Consider the following 17,732-nt stretch of genomic DNA (forward strand, 5'->3'; position numbering starts at 1 on the left):
AGAAGTGGGTGTTACAGACACTCGATAAATCACTATTTAGTATTCATATGTCAATAATCAGAGAAGTATTTCCCAGGTCCTTATTCAACCACAGCTTTGTAGAAACTACTCTGGCCATGGTTATTCCTGCCCACAAGAATCTCTGAATTTACACAAGTCAGAAATCTCAAACAATAGAGCCTACAATTCTAACGGATCACATGCTTCCCTACATGGAACCCCCCATTCCAACCCCCCCAACTCTTAAACGAGTAAAACTTTCCAAAAGCCATGATCTCTCCACCCCCTCCCCCAAGTTTTACCAATGAGGGCCAGGCCGATACTTGTTTTCAAGCAACAGAATCAAAATAAACCGGAGGCGTGCCGTTGCAAAACACTTACGAAGACTATACGCCTCCTTGTTCCCCACTCATAAAAGCCCCAACCAGGACAAACAGCAGCACAGTTACTCAGCACACCGGGTCAGAGCGGATGGGCCAGACCGCAGGCAGCGAGTCAACCTGTCCGTCTTCGAAAATTACTTCCCAGCTGAGGCCGATTCACTACACAAAATGGAAACCAAGACTCACTCCTTGGGCAGAGCAGTGCCAAGCCTTCTCCGGCGGACAACCCCTTCCCCTAGCCCACTCTGCCCCTTACACAATTAGACACCTAAAGAAACATTCACTAATGAGGCCATATATAGCCCAGGACCTTTTTTCAATTGAGAGACCCCAGGGAGAACGAAGAGCTTAAAGTTGCATGACTTCAATAACACCATATTCCTGGAGTAGCACCCAGCCAACCCCCTCTGCCCCACACCTCTCATTTCCCTTCTTGGTTATGAGGTCAGCCGTAGCCTTCAACCATCCACACTTCCTTTCAACCATCCACACGTCCCCTGAAGGACCGAGGAACTTTTGGCGCTACAGAACCATTCTCAGAAAATGCAACAGCGATAGAAAACAGACACGGTTCTGATCGGCACCAACTGTCTCCCCGCTGACATTCCCACCAACCCCGCATGGGGCTTCCCTTTTGTCCAAGGCCTAACACTTGTTACATCTTGTCTTTTGGGTAGTGAGATGGTGGTGTCTCATTGTAGTTTTTTTTTTTTTTTTTTTTTTTTTTTTTTTTTTTAAAGATTTTATTTATTTATTTGACAGACAGAGATCACAAGTAGGCAGAGAGGCAGGCAGAGAGTGTGAGAGGGAAGCAGGCTCCCTGCCGAGCAGAGAGCCCGATGCGGGACTCGATCCCAGGACCCTGGGATCATGACCTGAGCCGAAGGCAGTGGCTTAACCCACTGAGCCACCCAGGATCGGCCTTTTGCCAATGGTTAGGGATGTTGAGCATCTTTTCTAGAGTCATGAGAATTCTGGAGTAACTGAATCGAACAAGCGCTGCCTTCACAGAAACACCCTCACTGACTTACATCCCAGTCTCTGCCAAGTTTTGAGCTGCGTTTTCGTTTCATTGCTAGAAAGGACGGGAGAGGGGAAGGAGGGAGGAAGGAATGGAGGGAGGGAGGGAGGCAGGAAGGAAGGAAATAATAGAGCACTGAGACCCTCAAGGAGGGGAGATAAACTGAAGGAAAAAATAATAATAATCCCAGGAAGATGAGGTAAAAATGGGAGTGGAAAAAAATGCAGCCACTATACCACCAATCAACTGGGATAAGAAGACGAAAATGCTGGAAATATGGAAAGTGACCCTAGTAACCCAACTGCCCATAATGAAGAGAGAACAGATGGGGAAGTCGCTTTATCTTATTGTGTTGCAATAACCTTTCCCATTTCTGGAAGGAAGGCACTGAGAGGAGTTGTGAGGGCAGAAGTACAACCAGAAAGGGCAGGGTGGGGAAGCGATGTCCTACGATGCAATGTCCTACAGTGAATTCAGTGCTGCTTTGTTCCAACTCACAAGACAGGCGCCTGCCATGAATACGCGGGCAGAAATCTCACAACAGGGGCGCCTGGGTGGCTCAGTCAGTTAAGAGTCCGACTCCTGGGCTCAGATCAGGAGCCCAAGGTCTTGAGATCAAACCCAGGGCTCAGAGCTCAACAAGGAGTCTTCTGGACGATTCTCCCTCAGCTCTTGTCCACACGTGCACTCTCTCCAAAAAACCAATAAATAAAGCTTAAAAAAAAAAAGTTAAGACATCGCACCAACGGCACCCTAAGCAGTTTTCATTACTTCCACCTCACAGGAGGGCAAATGGAAGCTCGGCGGGGTTAGGCAATTTTAGGGCTAAAAGTGATAAGAGCCAAGAATTCAGATCCAGCCGCACCTGGCCGGCTCAAGTCAGTAGAGCATGGGGCTCTCGATCTCAGAGTCACGAGTTCGAGCCCCACCTGGGATGAAGAGATTACTTAAATAAACTCTGAAAAAAATGCAAAAAGAATTCAGACCCAGCTCTTTCTGACTCTAAAATTCTTGTTCTTAATACTGTCACAAACTCAGAAAGATTTTTTCTGAGAAAACATTTAAAAAGCCAAGACTCATGCATTAAATATGAACCAAAAGGCAACTTTCTTCCTCAGTCATTACAGCAAATTTGCTCTGCCCTCGTACAAAGTAAATCTGTATCGTCAAGTCAGTTGAAAGCACCTACAATTCACAGGAAATTACCAGTAAATCTTATGTAAATTATAGCTGGATGTTTCCACAACAATTTCACAGGGTGTGCCCCAGTGACTCCTCCAAACCCACCTTAGAACAATCCGATCCACTGGGTATGATACTCGAAGAGCACAAGGGATGTTTTAATAAAAGCAAGAAACATGACTTCCAAGACACAGAAAATAAATACATAATGTCTGTCTCCCTACAGCTAGGAGACTCAGTTACTTAGTTTTAAAGGCTCTTAAAATCTTTTTTGACAGTGTTCCACAGCGCAGGACTTTTTAAATGCCTGTAAACTTAAGAAAAGAGGCAGTGTTTTTGTTTCGTTTAAAATACAAACAAAAACCAAAGTTGGTTCTTTCAAATGTCAATAAAATTGTTAATACATTAGCAAGACTGATCAAGAACAAGAAAAGCACAAATAGCCAATGCTGGGAATGAAAAAGGAAACATTTCAGGGCGCCTGGGTGGCTCAGTCAGTTAAGCATCTGAATCCTGATCTGGGCTCAGGTCCTGATCTTAGGGTCCTGAGATGGAGCCCCACGCTGGGTGTGGAACCTGCTTAAGATTCTCTCTCTCCCAAGGGGCGCCTGGGTGGCTCAGTGGGTTAAAGCCCCTGCCTTCAGTTCGGGTCGTGATCCCAGGGTCCTGAGAGGGAGCCCTGCATCGGGCTCTCTGCTTAGCAGGGAACCTGCTTCCTCCTCTCTCTCTCTCTCTCTCTCTCAGAGAGGCCTGCCTCTCTGCCTACTTGTGATCTCTGTCAAATAAATAAATAAAATCTTAAAAAAAAAAAGATTCTCTCTCCCTCTGCCCCTCCCCACCCAAAGAAAGAAAGGAAAAAGGAAACATTTCTACAGTCTTCTAAAATATTATACAAGGATTATTTTATACAACTTTATACCAATCAATTTTAAAATTTACATGAACTAGGAAACTTCCTATTTAAAAAAAAATACTAAAACAAGATAATCTTAAATGGCCCTATTCCTGTTAAACAAATCGAATCTGTAACTTCGGAAACAAACAAACAAACAAACAAACAAAATCAGGGTCAAACCAGGATATTTATGGGAAAGTAAGGAGACCTTTAGAAAAAAAGAGTGAGACAAAAATTATAATATTCTATCACACCTACCTGCACCTAACCTAATTCATATAGCGGAATTAATCCAATTTCTAATGTCTGCATGAAAGAGTCCCATGTGACCAGGTCGAGATACCTTTATTAGTAATATACTTCCTCTCTCTGGCGGAGGATTATGGTTCCATAAAACCCCATGTGAGCAAGGGTCTATTAGTGAGTTTCACCAGCACCATCACGGGATCCAGTCTGGTTGTCTTTCCTGTTGAGTGAGTTGCTACAGACTTCTTGGGGGTGGGGGAAGCGGGCCACACACTTCAGGTCAGCCATCAAGTTCACATCTGCATGCCCTGTTCTGTCTGGATCCTCAAGGAGCTAGAACACAGGGCTCTGGCCGTTGTGACAGCCTAGACCATGCAACCTACTGTTCTTCCCTGGGACGTGTCTGCTTTGGCTTAAAAGCTGTTTATTTCGTTTTACTTCTCTCTCACTAACTTCAGGAAAGCTGGAAGGTGAAAGCAGTCTAAGTAAAACTGTGGCCACAGCACCCTGTCCCCCGTGCCATTCTGATTATCAGGATCATGCTAAAAATCAGCTCTGCTCACCCTCCTAACTGCACCCACCTGGGATCTGAGAGAAACACCTGTAAAAGGAAATCTGATTTTCTATAAACATAGTAACAGCCGCCCATTTCTTTACCTCCACGAAGGTGCCCTAAAAATGAGACAATTCTCTAAAAATTCATAGGAAGGATTAGTTTACAACACACACACACACACACTCAAACACGCAGCTCCCACTTCTCTGTACTAACCTGTTGTCTGGATATAAAATAGGTAAAACGGTAAATCAGCCCAAATGCCTCCATCAGATCCCCATGCAATGAGCGAATACCACAAAGCTCTAAAGGGGGCTTCAAATAAAACCTAAAAAATGTCTGCCAGCAACTTTACCTTTGGCCAAGTTCATCATTTGCTGGAACGTACGTTAAGCGTCACTTGCAATGATCCCGGGTGCCAGCCTCCACCCAAACTTCCTCTCCCCACCCCACCCAAATCTGACTTAGGCAATCGACCTGCAGATAAAGCAGCTGCCACAGAAAAATGTACTCTTTTCAAAAAAGTTCCAGATACACGAGTAACACCTCAGTACTAGGAAGTCTTGAGCTGAACTAAATCAGACACCCCATTAATGAGAAACGCAAGACTTCTGATGGCTCCCCATAGAGTTCCCACACCTACCCAGGGGCTGTCCCGTGCCCCAGCTTCAAAACATTCCCTTGGAAATACTGACTCCCAAGCCTTTCAGGGGATACGGACCGCGCAGCCGGACAGCGGGGACAGCGGGGACAGCGGGGACACCTCTGGTGAGTGACCTGATCCCGCAGCCTCCCTCCCGCCCTACCCCTAAAGATCCCTGGATAGGAAGGCAAAGGGGGAAAGGGAAAGGTGAAGGGCTCGCAAAGCCCCAACCCTTCACCCTGGGGCCACAAGGCACAGGGGCGGCGCCCCGGGGTGCCCCGGCACAGCGTGGAGAAGCCGCTCACTGATCCCGCAGGGCGCAGGGCTCCGGGCGCACGGGTCCCCCCGCCCCGCCACCCCGCCGCCGAGCTCGGGGCCCCTGCGGCCTCCTCCGGCCACAGCCACCCGGGCTGCGTACCCTCCCCACCCAGCACAAAGACCTTAGGCGACCGAAAGAATGGGCTGAAATTCACGCTCACCAGCGCTCCGCAGGGCGCACATGCCTCCCGGTCTCGCCGCACGTCTCCGAACTTCCAGCCACCGAAATGAGGAAGCAGCGCCTTCCCCGGCTCCTGGCAGCGGGAGTGGGCGTAACTTGTGAAGTTTCGTGCTGTGATGAATCTGGTCATTTGGGTGTGTTGGAGAGGGTTTGTCGCTCCTCCCCACCCACCGTCGCCTCCCTCCTCTCCACCTCCTTCCCCAATTTAATTCTCCCCCTCGGCAGTTCGCGAGACCAAGAGCTCTGGCCGGCTGTCCCTCCAGAGTCCCCGGCTCTGAGCTCCTCACAACCTTGGGGGAAATTTTATTCCTAACAGGCCTGAACCATTTTATTTTATTTTATTTTATTTTATTTTATTTTATTTTATTTTATTTTATTTTATTTATTAGTGGCAGCACAGGGCAAGAAGGCAGTGCCTCCTTTTTTTTTTTATTTAAAAAACTAGAAATCTTCAATAATTGTAGGATGCCCCCTCTGCACAGACAGGAATGTGGGCAGGTGAGCCAGTACAGACCTAATTCCTAAATGTCTGCTTAAAGGGGTGGGGGTGGGGGGGCAGAAAAACAAAAAGCAAACCTCTAACTGGCTAGGGTTCCTTTAAAACTTACTACAAAAATATATTTGCAAAAATAGATTTATAATATAAAAATGCAAAAATATATTTGCAAATCAGATAGTGAACCCTCAAGGACCCCTTATGCAGCAAAAAATAAATAAATAAATAAAAAGGTAAAATTAACAACATTGTTGGAGCATCGGTAAACTCCTCCCTGAAATATATCCCCCTCCCTCTCCCTTCCCCTAGAAAAATAGCTGCCATAAACTTTGCGTTCCCACGAGCAATATTCATACCACAGTTTCTGGGCATGGTAAAGAACACCAGCTAACTTCAAAGTCCACCCAAAAGCAATCCAACGATCATCTCTTTGCTAGCACTGACCTTGACTCCGAAAGAGAAGTTTCATTAAATAACACTAAAAAAATGACTACCCACGTTAAATGAAGCCTCAGGTGGCTGGTTAAAGAAAATGAAGGAAATCACAATATAAGAAAATAGGAGATCTGGAATGACAAGTGGAGGCCATATCTGAAACAGGTGAAGCATTCATGGATGAAATCGATAGATTAATAGAGCATTATCATTTTACAAGGTTAATAGCTGTGTCAAGGCCAAGGATACTGACCCACACTTGCAAGGGGCTTTCCTCAAGGACTCAGACTACAGAAACAGAAATACAACATTCATTAAAGAAGTCCTAATTACTCAAATGCCTGCCAGAGTTGTAGGCTGGGAGCAACACTCAGAAAAGGGAACTTTCAAGATAATAATGATAAAACACAAAATAGTGGAAACCATGATACACCCAAAACTGACTCATATATATATTTTCATATATATATATTCACATATATATATATGAAGAAAGAGATGCCTAGCTCATCTTTATATTCCCAGTACCTTGAGCAGAGGCTGGCCTAAGTAGAAAATTAAATGAATGAAGCAAATGAACGAAAGAATGCCCACAGAGAATTCTGAAGGAGCAGAATGAAGAGACCGGATACATCAAATCAGCAGAAGTCTTTAAAAGGAAGTGACTTTGCCCAGTGGGAACATTCAACAATCATGAAGACATTTGTGGTCGTCACCACTTGGGGAAGCTCTTGACATCAAGCAGGCAGAAGACGCGGATGCTACCTGGGAAAGCCTTCCACAACAAAGAATTATCCAGCCCCCAAATGCCAATACCGCTGGCTATTGAGGAGCCCCGGGAGACACCCTTCACTATCAACAGTCGGCAAATGGATTCATTCCATTATGATTATCAACAGGAGGAGCGGAGGCTCTCCGGGGACTTAGAAGGATTATACAATAGTGTTTCTCCTCCTTTTCCACTGTGCAGCATCTGATGAGGGCTGGACCACCTGCGTGGGACCGGAGATCGTGGGCACTGGACTCAGAAGCAGGAAAGCATTAAGGCTTGGGGGCACAGCCTCAAGGCTATCAAATTCAGATGGAAATAATCAAGAAGGGAGTGGGGAGGAAGATGACAGAAGGGGGGGGAGGGTGTGTATCAGCTTTAGAATCACAGATAGCATGCCTGTGGGGGAGGAGGCAGGCTAGGTGCTGGGAAAGATCCACAGACAAAGCCTGCTTATTGCAGGCACCAGGAGTCATTTCTCCATTGACAGTCCGGAGCAGGGGAGACACTCCACTGAGAACAGGAAGGATGTTTAATCTGATTACAGCTTATTTGAAAGAAAATTACAAATCACTGAGGGGGCGGGGGGGGGGGGCAAGCCCTACCGTGTCTACTCCGCAGGGTTAAGAACCTACAAAGCGAATACATCTTTTCTATAGGTTTTCTGGTCTCATCCTTACCTAAGAAGTGTTTCTTTGAACTCTAGAATGCTGGGAGAAGTCTTGTTCTTGTTGTTCAGTGTTTCTCAAAATGGGGCACATGGGACAGTGGGTTTGCTCCCCTCGAACTCCCTCGGAGCCTCACGGACAGTCAGTAGGGGATAAATGCACGTGCATGGAACGGAACCGGTCTTCACCTCATTGCCCATCTCTCAGGCCAGTAAGTAAAGACTCTCCTATAGTTGCTTCTGGAGGAATCCATGGGGCACCCCGAGTTCAAGAGGCTGAACCAACTGTGAGCCCACAGAAAACCCACTGGTTTCATTCAGTAGCAGACAGACCACGAAACAGCTGACATCGGTTGAAGCTCACAACCTCGGGACCCAAGAGGTCCTCAGGCAGCGGCCACCTGCCTCCCAGGGGAGCTGCTCTTGGCATCAAAGGAAGGATGCCAGGTTGGGGGTCCCCTCCGCACACCTGTGAACAAACGGGCGGGATGGAGGATGCCCTATCCCTCGTTAGGTCACCAGCTTCTTTATCTGCGGTTCTGAATGCCATTAGGTCTTGCTTCTTAAAAGCAATTTAGGAAAAGAAAATGTGAGCACAGCTACGAGTCCCACCAAAAGCAATGCACTTAATCAGAAATGCACGGTGTCTCTGTTCGGAAGAAATGCAACCAGTAGAGGGAGCACAGTTGACTTTTGTGCTTTGCAATTTTCCAAGACGAGTGGGTTGGAGGGGGCAATGTTAAATGACGTGAGTCACAAAAACACTCAAACGTTACCACAAATAAAAAGATTTATGGAAAAATATTTTGAAAAACTCAAAGCCATGACACCCTTAATAAGGCATTTGTCCTGGTCGTGGATATTTACACAAGAGCTAGCTATCCAGATATAAGACCATATAATGAATGCATAAATATATGTTGGAAAACATTTGGTACGTGGGGGAAACTCAGAAAGGGTCCCCCGGCTCTCCTTCCCTTTGTCAGTTGAACTGACGCTCAGAAACAAAAGAACTATAACGAGTTTATTTGTTTTCCCCGTAGACTCTCATTCAGGCTTTATCTTGCTGTGTTATAAATTTGTCCTACAAGAACTGACTCGTAAAATTTCTTTCAGATTGTGTTCTCAATGACACCAATGCCTTCTTTAAAGCAAGACTCTTCTGGATTTCTGTTCAAGGGTCTTCAGAACCAACTGGATCCAAGATCAGGGCAGAGAAACGGAAAAAGGGTTGCCATCTGCTGGGCAGACTAGGTCCAGATGTGGACACCAGCTCCTCCCCACCCACGGAGCTTACCTCTCCCTCCCTTTCCCAGCTCACGTAGACAGTAAGGTGGGTTCTCAGGCACAAGGCAAACAAGCGCCCACATCAACCCACTGTCCTCCATGTCACGTCACAACAGCAAACAGCAGCAAAGGTGGAGAGAAAGAGCGTTCTCCTCCTCGAGTAGATGAAGCCTGGCAGGGGTGTTCATGAATTCACAGATAATCGGAACCAAAGAGATGACTCCCCGGCATCATCGCAGACCCAAACCCAGATCCCATTAATCATACAGTATCGCTAAAGAAATTCAAAAGCTTTTTAATGAAGCCATTCTGTGGTTGGCCACCAGACCAATGGTCAAAATCAATTTTTCACATTTGAAACGGATTAAAAGTCTAAATGTGGATCCATCGCACCCACCCTCGCGCTTGGTGGTGTGAGGTTCACCAAGAATGCGGATGTGTTTGAAAACCCTTGACTCCCCCCTGGACAAGGCCTTCCCTCTCTCTGAGAGAAAAACAGAGGTTCGCCCTTTCAGATGCTGTCTTTAAGGGCAGACCCTCGCTCACTTTGATTTGACGCAAAAATGTTTTACAACTTGCGGCGCCTGGGTGGCTCAGTGGGTTAAAGCCTCTGCCTTCGGCTCAGGTCATGATCCCAGGGTCCTGGGATGGAGCCCCACATTGGACTCTCTGCTCAGCGGGGAGCCTGCTTCCCCCTCTCTTTCTGCTTGCTTCTCTGCCTACTTGTGATCTCTGTTTGTCAAATAAATAAATAAAATCTTTAAAAAAAAATGTTTTACAACTTAAACTTCACCCCCAGCACACTTAGTGACTTTGAACAGAGCTTTCTCCATCTGAAAACGGTGTGCCTAAAAAAGAAGCAGAAGTCATCCTGAAGAATATGGAGTCTGAAAATTTTTATAGCTTTTTTTTTCGCGATTTGTAGGCAGAGAGGCAGGCAGAGACAGAGGGGGAAGCAGGCTCCCCGCCGAGCAGACAGCCCGATGGGGGGTCTCCATCCCAGGACCCTGAGATCATGACCTGAGCCAAAGACAGAGGCTTAACCCACTGAGCCACCCAGGTGCTTCTGAAAATTCTTAGAGCCTTTAAATACCACCCAGATCCAGAATACCCTACAGGGACTGATGTGAGGCAAGTGCCTTATAATTCAGAGGCTTTGGTTTCCTCAACTAGGAAATGGTAATAGCCCACTAATACGGTCTGGCTTCCTAGTTCTATCTTCCCATCGTATGTTCCCTCGATTTTAAAACTCCCATTGCTTTCTGTGCCCCAAATGACAACTGCTCTCACGACGACGTTTATGAAGCACGCCAGAGTCAAGACTTTCAGGATGGGCTCTCACCCTTGGAACTGAAGCCATGCTTGCAACTGGAAGGGAAAGGGGGGAAAGGCAGGAAGTGCAACCCGAGGGTAAAGGTAACAAAGAAGCCAAAGGAAAAGTCCGTGAACCTTTCGCACACTGACTCGCAATCATCCATATGGGGCCAGATGCTGTCCTGCCCACACACACAGTGAGGCGGCTGGTGCCAAGGGCCCCGGGAGCCTTGCACAAGAGGTACATGTGGTTCGTGGGGGCGAGAGCATCTGGGTTTTCCCTGGTGTGGGCTCTTTTAGACACCTCTCTACTCAGCGGCAATAAACAATAATAATTATTATTGGCACTAAAAGCGCGATCGTGCTGAATAACTAATGTTAAGAAGATAAGAAGCCAGGTTCTAATTTCAGTCCCGCCTTCTCTCCAGAGTATGTGCGGAGCCGGGACAGCCTCACGGTCCTCAATCTAGCCCCTAGGGAGGGTTCCCTCTGGGGCTCCGAGGGCTGTCCCATGGAGGAGGCCTCCTCTGGACAAGGGAGAAGCAAGGATGTGAAGCAAGGCCTTGTTCAAGTCCCGCCCACCACCGGGAGAATGACTTAACAGCGAGCCACCTGGCTTCCCTTTCAGTAAAATGGGGAGTTGAAATCAACGCCTGCTGACAATCCACGGGGCTACGTGGGTTAATGGGCTTCATATACGGCACATAGCCACACTGCCCCTAAACTGGGGGGCCCTGATTGGACAAAAACAGTTTTCAGTCAGGAAATAAGCAACCAACCGTGTCAGTGTTTTAAATGTTTTCAAGGTTTTCATGTTGATGTTGCTATTTAGTCGTGGAGAGAAACAAAGTGATGGAGCAGGCGGGAGAGTGGGGAGCCTTGTCAGACTCAGGGGTCATGGAGAGACCTCTTGAGCCCTTCCTCAAGTCCCTATGGTGGGGAAGCAGCAAGCCCCTTCGTGAGGCTCGCCACGGGGAGACACACAGGCCCTCGGCATTCACCGAGGAAAACCAACAGGACAGTTACTTGTTTTTGTTATTGAGGGTTTTGATTTTTTATTTTATATGAAAACACTGGAAACTATCATTCCAGAATTCACAGACCAAGGCATATTGGAGGAAGGGTAGGTGGGAATGTGAAGCAGACAGCAAGGGACACACGCAGCACCTGCGACCAATAGGGAAGTGACAAGGAGAAGGACCACACCCACAGAAGTGTGACACCGGACACCGTCCTCTGCTAGTGACAGGCACAGAGTCAACGAAAATTAAGTGACTTCTAGTGTCAGAGGAAACATGCAAATGAGAATCCACTTGTCTTTCCTTTCTAAGAACAACAGACCTTAGATTTTATGGCCTCTTAGAGCACCTGGTGCCATTTCCCCGAAGGTAAACAAAAATCCAACATGCAAAGAGTATTTTTTTTTTGGGGGGGGGTTCCAGAGGTAGAGGTCACTGATTCATCAGTTGCACAGAACACCCAGTGCTCATCCCATCACGTGCCCTCCTTAATGCCCCGTTACCCCATCCCCCCACCCCCCTCCCCTCCAGCAACCCTCAGTTTGTTTCCTGTAGTTAAGAGTCTCTTATGATTTGTCTCCCTCTCCATTTTCCTCTTATTTTAACTTCCCTTCCTCTATGTTTATCTGTTTTGTTCTTTACACATGAGTGAAATCATATGATATTTGTCTTTCTCTGACTTATTTTGCTCAGCATAATACCCTCTAGTTCCATCCACCTGGTTGCAAATGGCAGGACTTCATTCTTTTTGATGGCTGAGTAATATTCCTGTGGGTGTGTGTACACATACATACATTCCATTGTGTGTGTATGTGTGTGTACACACACACACACACACACACACACACACACAAAGCTTCTTTATCCATTCATCTGTCAATGGACATGTGGGCTCTTTCCATATTTTGGCTATTGTGGACCTTGCTGCTATAAACATTGGGGTGTGAGTGCCCCTTCAAATCACTGTTTGTATAATTTAGATAAATACCTAATAATGCAATTGCTGGGTCACAGGGTAGCTCTACTTTCAACTTTCTGAGGAACCTCCACACTGTCTTCCAGAGTGGCTGCTCCAGTCTGCATTCCCACCAGCAGTGTAGGAGGGGAAGGGGAAGATATTTGCAAATGTCTTATCAGAGAAAGGGCTAGTACGCAACATCTAGAAAGAACTTATCAAACTCAACGCCCAAAAAAAACAAAAAATCCAGTCAGGCAACGGTCAAAAGACACGAACAGACATTTTCCCAAAGAAGACATACAAATGACCAACAGACCCATGAAAAAATGCCCAACATCACTCATCATCAGGGAAATACAAATCAAAACCACAATGAGATTCCACCTCATGCTAGTCAGAATGGCTAAAATTAACACGTCAGGAAACAACAGATGTTTGGTGAGGATCTGGAGAAAGGGGAACCCTCTTGCAAAGAGTATTTTCAATCGGAAAATACAACAAGCCTGTATCTCAAAATATTAAGGGACCTGGGGCAGGTAAGAGGCACACGAACAGCCGCAGACCCACACACATTAAGAGTAAGAAGGGGTTCTGATTAGTCACTCACCCATCTGAGGTCAGCAGGGTTAAGGGACTCACTCAGGCTCACATAATAAAATAATGGTAGATTCAGTCTAGAACCCAGATCTACTGACACAAATCTGCTGTATGTCCTGCCAACTCAATTATCCCTCCCTGGGGGGAAAAAAAATCCATAATACAAACATTAAATTCAGTATATGCATATATAATTTTGGGCCCCAACACAGGACAAAAGGCACAGGTAAATTAAAAGATGATACAAATTGAATTCATCGAAAACTAATAAGCAAACCATAATGACTAGGTACGTGAAAAAATATCTTGGCTCAGCCCCAGACGAGCAAACAAGAGGCTCAGAGACCCGGACAGAAGGACGCAGTCAAGCCAGGGCCGCTGAAGGCAGTCTGATTCACCCGCAGCCAGCAACTGCCCAAACAAATTACTAGGCTAGGCCAGACTGCGGGTAAGCCTGGGTGGGGGATGTGGGACGGATTCTTACATGCCCCAGGGGTCATGTGGGCACTCTGGCCAAAGGCAAGTTTCCTCCAATTTCTCCCCAAGAAATGAAAACACGTCTCTACGGACACTGCAAAACAGCATCTTCTCACCTGCACGTGAATTCGCACGGCAGCCCAGTGGACAATTGGCAGAAAGTGTCCACAACCCAGGCATCCATGGACAGCTGAGTGGATGGACAAAATGTGGCCCATCCGTACAACGGACGAATGACTACTCAGCCGATAAGAGGAAGGACGTTCAGAAAAAGGCTACAAATGGTGAACCTTGAAAACAGAACGCCAAAGGGTGAAGTCAGACGCAAATGAACGACAATGGCAAGATTCCACTCACAAGAACTATCTAGAAGAGGCAGAGTCAAAGAGACAGAAGGGAGACTAGAGGTTACCAAATGCTAGGGGGACAGCGGGGCTGGGGAGTCACCATTTAATGGTTACAGCGCTGCTGCGTGAGCGATGAGAGAGTCTGGGACAGAGAGAGCAGGGGTCCTTGTACAACGCAATGAATGTCATTACCGCTACGGAACGGTAGACTTAAAGATGGTCAAAATGGCAAATTTTCTCGTCCACAGATTTTTACAACTTTTTGAAAAGATTCAAAACAACACCTCATCTGCAACCTACTGGCTCAGGACCACGGAGCTTTTCACAAAATACTGCCGCTAAAAACAAAAGTAATCAAAACTTCAATCTAAGCCCATTAACCAGCTTTAAAATGTGCCTGTTCTCCCTGTCACATTACCATGATCTTAATCACATACCTAAAGGAGCGATTTTCTCTGATTGTAAGAGATAAAATGGGATTGTCTAACCTCGGAAATTCAATCTTTTCCAATTATAAAGATGAAACAACGTGCACCTCTTCCCAGGCAAAGCTTTCACAGTCTGCCAGGTGTCACAGCTGTACCCAACACGCCTCGCTATACGTTGGCTTCCCCCAGCCTGTTCCCATCCCCAATTTCAAAGCAGATCAGGCAACCGGAAGGGTTGGGTGTAAATCCAGCACGGTAAGAGAGAAATGCACCAAACTCAAGTTACCGTTGAAGACAGGAAAATGTTGCACATTTCAACAACCACCTTTTACACATTTAACGGACCTGAACCGGCCAGGAATTCCTTTTCTGTCATAAGCCCATCATCTAATCCTTGTAAAACCCCAGTGTCTCATCTGTAAAGTGGGTTGTAATAGTATTTCGCCTGTGATGCTACTCAAGGATGAATCACATTTCCTGAGCACTGTGGGCAAACCACAGGGCTGAGGGCTGCTCACCCGTCTTTGAGCCTGGTCCCCGTGACAACGCAACAAAGTATGATAACTAGACCCATTTTACAGATGAAGACACTGAGGCACCGAGAGGTTACACCAACTGCCCAAAGCCGCCTGACCAGTGGGAGTCGGGTCTGAAATTCCAACCTGGTCTCTGTGGCTGGGACCACAGCCCTCCATCATCTCATTGGTGGTCCGGGTGGCCCACTGTCTTGGCAGCTTCTATGGAGTTTTTTTTATTAGCATCACCTTTAAAAGTCACAGGTTCTGGGCTCACCGAGCCAGAGAGCTGAGCCTCATTCCCAAACCCTACACCCGCTTATGGGCTACCTCATCCCACTCCCAAGACCAAATGTAGCAAGCGAGCAACATACTTCGGGGTTTGTCCTGAAGTTCCTGGCAGGTAATCATCGCTCTGTCTGAGAAAGAAGCTGAACACATATCTCCAGATGAGCAAGTTAAATTGGGCAACAGTCAAAGAATATGCACAATGTATGTGTAGGAATCTCGTAAGTATCTTCACGGGGCCCTTTGCAGAGCCCGGTTTCTCTGCATTCGGCAAGTTTAAGGTCTAGACTGAGACAATGAACCATCAGGTGGGTATTTTATACTCAACTATTTACAGTGGTGGTTCTCAATCAAAAGAAATACATAACGCACAGAATTTCGCTCTAGACTCCCCAGTAGACCATAGCAGGTGACTCACAGGCTGACATGCACCCTGCTCTTGGCGAGGTCCCAAGAGTTATGCACGCCAACCAGCCGGTGTGAGGTAGGCCCTCCCAAGCAGGTTGACCAACCTCACCAGATCCTCTGAAACACCAACACAAGGGCCTTCCACTCCCAGCCGTCTGGGGTCTGAGAAAAGGGAGATCTAAAGTTGGGGTCCCAACAATGCCAACCCACCAAAAGGAATCCTCCCTGAGGCCTAGCCATGACCAAGACAAGCCGTCTCCGACGTTCACTTTTCTTGCTCCAACAGATCCGCTCACCTTTCTTAGACTTGGGCTTATGATTCAGGCTTGTGGTTCCTGCCAAAGCCCAGGATCCTAAGAGCCTTTGTTTTCTTCTCTGGCTGCAGATGACCTCAGCCAGTTGAAGAACAGCTGTAAACTCTTGCCCGCATAACTTTCCACTGGGCCAAAATTAGTCAGGTTGGCTGGGTCTCAGGTCAACGACCTCCTGGAGGAACACCCCCCAGGCAGCCCGTCCCACCCCCCAACAAAAGAGCCAAATAGAGCTGTTAATGAACTGCCCATTTCCGCAGTCTCAGACACAAATTGACCCCCACACACATACAGATCCCACGGGCTCATTCAATCTCATTAACCAAAAACAATATTCTTGGCCTTTGGTATTAGCATGGGTTTGGTTTTCATAAGGACTTGGCACACCACCTCGTGTTACTTGCTTCCATGGGGACTTACCGTTATTCTGAGTACACACATGACCTTAGACTCGAGGTCCTTGTTCACTGTCCCCTTCTCAGTGAGGTCCTCCTCGCCGCTCCTGCCGCCCGTACCACCACTTCTTTCTCTGACACACTTCCTTTCTCACTTCCCGACTTTACTGTTTTTCCTCTATTAAAATACACTCGACATTTTCCTATCTTACGATTTGTCTTATTTATTGTTTCTCGCACCCACTAGATCGAAGCTCCACTCGGGCAAGGATTTTGATCCATTCTTCTCCCAACTCCATCTTGACTGCCAAGAGAGCTTACCTACTCGCACAGGGTAGACCCTCAACGAATATTGGTTGGCTTCGATCAAATGCACCCTCGTGACAACGACCAAGACCAGAAAGCATGATCAAAACCACGCAGGCGTGAGCTGTCTCCTGAAACTACAGAAACGAAGTCCTCTGCCACTTCCTTCGGAACCCCAAAAAACAAGAAGAGAAATAGAGAACGAGGAAGGAAATACGCACTTGTTCCAATAACGCACAAGTACCTGGGCTTTTGGACCCAGCCTAAGAATTTTCAAGAGCCAGCAATGCTAAATCTCCGAAATAGCATTTTGTGAACCAAAAGGAGGTAAGACCAGTGATCTCTCCAAACAGTCAACAGCACACATCCCACTCCCAGCTCACCACCTCCCACTTGTCCAGACCAACCCCCTCGGACCTCAAGCCCACCCTCCCCACCTTCCAGTAGCCCTCACAACCATGCCACCTCACAGTCCTCCCTGGTCTATTGCTGAGTTCCCTTCCTTATCTCCCTGGCCCCTCCGTCACTTGGTCACGTCCATTTGGCAAAGATACCAACCCCATTAAATCCCAGTTGGCACCTGCCCACAAACAGTTGAACAGTCCACTGGTCTTCCCTGAAACTCACAACCGCTAACGTCAAGTCTGCCCTACATGAAACTGCAGACCTCACACCAAAGCCCCCCATCCATTCACCCCTTCCTGACACTCTTATCTACTCTTCTCATCCCAAATGCCCAGTAACTTCTCCTCATCTTTTTTCTCCGCTGATGATCTCTTGTCTGACTTCTCTGAGAGGACCGAAGCAATCAGAGAGGGCTGCCACACTCCCGAGCCTGTGTGTACTCACCAACAAGCCTCCATCCATACCCATATACTCTACCTCCTGCCTGTGACCACAGAGAACTATCCACACCCCATCTAAAATCCATCCCTCCTCCTGGGACTAGACCCTAGTCTGCCTCAAGGACAATATCCCAGCAATTCCTCTCTCTCCCCTCTTTATTATCAAATCCCCTTGCTCTCCTGGAGTATCCCCAGCAGTAGGAAGAAATGCCTTTTTTTCCTCTAATTCCAAATCACCTCTCAACACCCCCACGGTGGCCACTATACTCTGAGCCATGATCTTCTCTCTGTGGAGCTAGAGCAAAACTCCTTAACAAGACTCCCTGTTTACACAGTCTGATCTCACCCCAAAATCCAGAGGGGTCCCTTTGATGTGCAAATCAGATCACACTACCTCAACTCAAATCAAGGGGTAAAAGCCAAACTCCCTGGAGAGACCTACAAA

General features: G+C 47.1%; 1 protein-coding gene across 5 annotated transcripts in view; it reads right to left on the minus strand.

Moving 5' to 3' along the window:
• TIAM1 (TIAM Rac1 associated GEF 1) overlaps positions 1-17,732 on the minus strand; it is a 380,123-nt gene that overhangs the window by 193,939 nt on the left and 168,452 nt on the right. For 2 of the 5 annotated variants that reach the window (XM_046002795.1, XM_046002791.1), the window contains exon 3: positions 5,406-5,498. The exons of the other annotated variants lie outside the window; for them this stretch is intronic. The gene's annotated coding sequence lies outside the window, so the exon portion shown is untranslated. The remainder of the gene's footprint in view (positions 1-5,405; positions 5,499-17,732) is intronic. 5 annotated transcript variants of the gene reach the window in all.

Source organism: Meles meles, chromosome 4 (genome assembly GCF_922984935.1).
Source record: "Meles meles chromosome 4, mMelMel3.1 paternal haplotype, whole genome shotgun sequence".
Lineage (NCBI taxonomy): Eukaryota > Metazoa > Chordata > Mammalia > Carnivora > Mustelidae > Meles > Meles meles.